Raw genomic sequence first — 4,631 nt, forward strand, 5'->3', positions numbered from 1 at the left:
TTTCTGTTTCTTTGAACTGAGGAGTTGAAATAGTTTCCTGCTTCTGTGTTTGAGTGACGTGTGTAAAACAGGAGTGTATGTAAAGCAGCTTCCTCGTTCCTGGTGAAGGAGAGTCACTTTACTGCTGTGTTTATGTGCCCTAGTGGAGTCGAAATCATTGTAAGTATACGAGTTCCAAGCACATGAATAAATCAATACCTTAAATTCTGCGTTATACAGTAGGGAGAGCTGGGTAAGTTGTCACACTTTTCATAACTCCAACACTAGTGTCACGTGAAATAAGGACAGAAGATGCAAGTGCAAGAAAAAGGTTTATTGAATGACACGTAGTCAGAGATCTGAAGCACACAGTTGGTGGTCCTTGGTAGCGCAGGATGGCAGATGGGCAACCCGGATCCCGTGGTGTGAACTGGTGAGCAGAATCCTTGAATGAAGCTGACGGAAACACCAAACGAGTCCACAGAGTGAAGAGACGAAACAGGATCCTCAGACGACGACAGGCAGAACGAACTCGAGGGAAACACCACACCGGGAACCAGGAACACCAACGAAGACAAACTACACAGGGGAAAATCCCACAACGATCTGACAAACACAAGACGGAAACAATGAGCTTATATAAGGATCGCTGATCAGAATCAGCTGGCGCTGATGACAATCAGCGGCTGATCAGCGACCACGCCCACACACACACACACAACACAAACACAGCGCGAGAAGGAGTCAGTGAATTCATGAACCGTGACATTACCCCTCCCCCTAGGAGCGCCTCCTGGCGCTCCCAGGAGGACCTACCTGTTGATTGTAATCATCAATAAGGGAGTGATCCAGAATGTCTCTAGCAGGAACCCAACTTCTCTCCTCAGGACCGTAACCTTCCCAGTCCACCAGATACTGAAATCCGCGTCCCCTCCTTCTCGAGTCCAGAATACGGTTTACCGAATATGTAGGTTCCCCATCTACGAGTTGCGGCGGTGGGGGAACCGGGACTGGCGGATTAAGATGAGAACGAAAAACAGGCTTTAATTTGGAGACATGAAAGGCGGGATGAATTCTCCTGTACGCTGGAGGAAGTTTGAGGCGGACTGTCACCGGACTAATGATCTTGGTGACAGTGAATGGGCCAATGAATTTAGGAGCAAGTTTATTAGAGACGGAGCGGAGCGGAATATTTCTAGTAGAAAGCCACACTTTTTGACCCACGACGTATACGGGAGGCCTAGACCGGTGGCGATCGGCTTTGGCCTTGGTGCGTGCCCTCACCTGGAGCAGAGTCTCACGGGCTCCGGTCCATGTGCGGCAGCACCTCTGGATGAAAGCGTGAGCGGAGGGGACCGCGACTTCGGATTCCAGGCTAGAAAAAACTGGTGGCTGGTACCCTAAGCTACACTGAAACGGAGATAGGCCCGTGGATGACACTGGTAACGAGTTATGGGCGTACTCCACCAATGACAGTTGCTGACTCCAGGAGGAAGGATTCTTGGACACCAAACATCGCAACACTCTCTCAAGATCTTGGTTGGCTCTCTCAGTTTGCCCATTGCTTTGGGGATGGTAACCCGAAGACAGACTGACAGTCGCACCCAGTAATCTACAAAATTCCTGCCAAAATTTGGACACAAATTGGGACCCTCTGTCAGAAACCACATCAGTCGGGAGGCCATGTAACCGAAAGACGTGATCTATGACAGCCACCGCTGTCTCCTTGGCTGAAGGTAATTTGGGCAAGGGGATGAAATGACTCGCCTTCGAGAACCGGTCCACTACGGTCAAAACGACCGTCTTACCCTGGGAGGGTGGGAGGGCGGTTATAAAATCTAGCGCTATATGGGACCAGGGTCTCGAAGGGACAGACAGCGGTTGGAGTAATCCCTCTGGGGGTCGATTGGAAGTCTTACCAGTGGCACAAACCGAGCAAGCCAAAACAAAACTCCGAATGTCACGAGCCATTAATGGCCACCAGAATCGTTGCTTGACCAAAAAGCTGGTGCGATTAACCCCTGGATGACATGCTACACTGGAACAGTGACCCCATCGAATAACGTCGGACCGAACCCCCTCTGGCACAAACAAACGACTCGGTGGGCAACCGGGCGGAGGCATTACCCCTTCTAAGGCCGTCTTGACCTTCGATTCGACCTCCCATGTGAGCGCGGAGATAACTACTTTCTCAGGTAAAATGCACTCGGGAGTAACCGGGCGTTCGGATGGATCAAAAATACGAGATAAAGAGTCGGGTTTGATGTTCTTGGAACCCGGGCGGTACGATAGAACAAAGTCAAAACGTCCGAAAAAAAGTGCCCACCGAGCCTGCCTGGAGTTGAGTCTTTTGGCAGATCTAATATATTCCAGGTTCTTATGATCGGTCCAAACGATAAAAGGTACCCCCGACCCTTCTAACCAATGACGCCACTCCTCCAGTGCTAACTTGACTGCCAACAACTCTCTGTTACCAATGTCATAGTTACGTTCGGCAGGGGATAAACGATGGGAAAAAACGCGCAAGGGTGCATCTTGTCATCCGAGGAAGAACGTTGGGATAGAACTGCACCTACCCCCACCTCTGACGCGTCGACCTCCACCACGAACTGACGTGAAGGATCAGGGGCTATCAGAATGGGAGCAGAACTGAAGCGGCTCTTGAGGTTAGCGAATACAGCCTCGGCTGTATCGGACCACCTGAACGTCGTTCTGGGGGAGGTCAAGGCAGTCAGAGGTGCGGCTAGTTGGCTGAAATTGCGAATAAAACGCCGATAGAAATTGGCAAACCCCAGAAACCTCTGTAGGGCCTTACGGGAATCCGGACTTGGCCAATCCATCACAGCCTTAACCTTGTCAGGGTCCATGCGAATTCCCTCGGATGAGATGATGTAGCCTAAGAAAGGAACAGACTGTGCATGAAAAGCGCATTTCTCCGCCTTGACAAAAAGCCCATTCTCTAGCAACCTCTGAAGCACTCGTCTGACATGCTGAACGTGTTCCTGGAGAGAAGATGAAAAAATCAATATGTCATCCAGGTAAACATATATGAACTGGTCAACCAAATCTCTCAGCACGTCATTGACGAGTGCCTGGAAAACTGCTGGGGAGTTGGACAGCCCAAAGGGCATGACCAAATATTCAAAATGGCCCCTGGGGGTATTAAAAGCAGTTTTCCATTCATCCCCCTTCCTGATGCGAACCAAATGATATGCATTGCGTAAGTCCAACTTTGTGAAGACGGAGGTTCCCTGCAACCGCTCGAAGGCTGAAGACATCAACGGCAAAGGATAAGTATTCTTTACCGTGATGTTGTTCAACCCTCGGTAATCAATACACGGTCGCAGAGATCCATCCTTCTTACCAACAAAGAAGAACCCCGCCCCCGCCGGAGAAGAGGAAGGGCGAATGAATTCAGAGGCTAGAGAATCAGAAATGTATTTCTCCATGGCCTCCCTCTCCGGAACAGAAAGAGAGTATAACTTGCCCTTCAGCGGAGACGTACCTGGCATAAGATCTATGGCACAGTCATAGGGACGATGCGGAGGAAGAGAAGCAGCCCGAGACTTACTGAACACTTCCTTCAGGTCGAGGTACTCCGCGGGCACGTTAGACAAATTCACCGACTCCTCCTGCAAAACAGAACTAGACACCGAAGAACAAGCAGACATTAAACAGGACGCATAACATTTAGTGCTCCACGCAGACACAGAATTGTGACCCCAGTCAACCCTGGGATTGTGCTGGGTGAGCCAGGGATGACCGAGGACCACCGGAGCAAGAGGAGAGTCCAGGAGTAGGAATGACAGTGCCTCTGTGTGGTTGCCTGAGGTGATGAGTGTCAAAGCATCAGTGGTGAATGAAATGTCAGGTAGTTCTTGTCCGTTGAGTGCATTAACAGAAATCGGGTTGGTGAGGGGTATGATGGGAATCTGCAGCTTACGTGCTAGTGACAAGTCCATGAAATTTCCCTCGGCCCCAGAGTCCAGAAGTGCATGACCGTTGTAATGCCGGGTTGCCCATTGCAGTCTCACCGGGAGGAGAGTGGAGGAGGTCTTGCTGGTGGAGATCCCGCCCGACAGTAGCCTCCTGCTTACTGCCGAGCTCGATCTTTTACGGGGCAGGTGTTGATGAAATGACCAGTACCACCGCAGTAAAGGCACAAGCCCCGGGATCTCCGTCGTTCTCTCTCCTCCCGGGAGAGCCGAGCTCTACCCACCTGCATGGGCTCGTGATCGAAGGTGGGGCTGACCGTATCGCTGCCACTGGCTCGAGGTGCTGGAAAGGTCTCTGGAACCAAGGTCCTGCGGGAATGTTGATCCACTCTCTGCAGTCGAGCGTCCACCCGCAGGGCCAACTCGATAAGTCCGTTAAGATCCTTAGGAAGATCCAGGGCGTAAATTTCTCCCTGGATACGGTCAGCCAGCCCATGCAGGAATCTGTCCCACTGCGCCTCCTCGTTCCAGTTACACTCCGCGGCGAGGGTACGGAACTCGATCGAGTAATCGGTAACCGATAGGGCTCCTTGGCGAAGATCAGCTAGTTGACGTGCAGCTTCTCTTCCGGCCACCGCTCGATCAAATACCCTCCTCATCTCGGCCGCGAGTGACTGGAACGAGGAACAGCATGGATCCTTATTTTCCCACACCGCC

This window comes from Abramis brama (assembly GCF_963993115.1).
Source record: "Abramis brama genome assembly, chromosome: 1".
In the NCBI taxonomy this organism is placed as follows: domain Eukaryota; kingdom Metazoa; phylum Chordata; class Actinopteri; order Cypriniformes; family Leuciscidae; genus Abramis; species Abramis brama.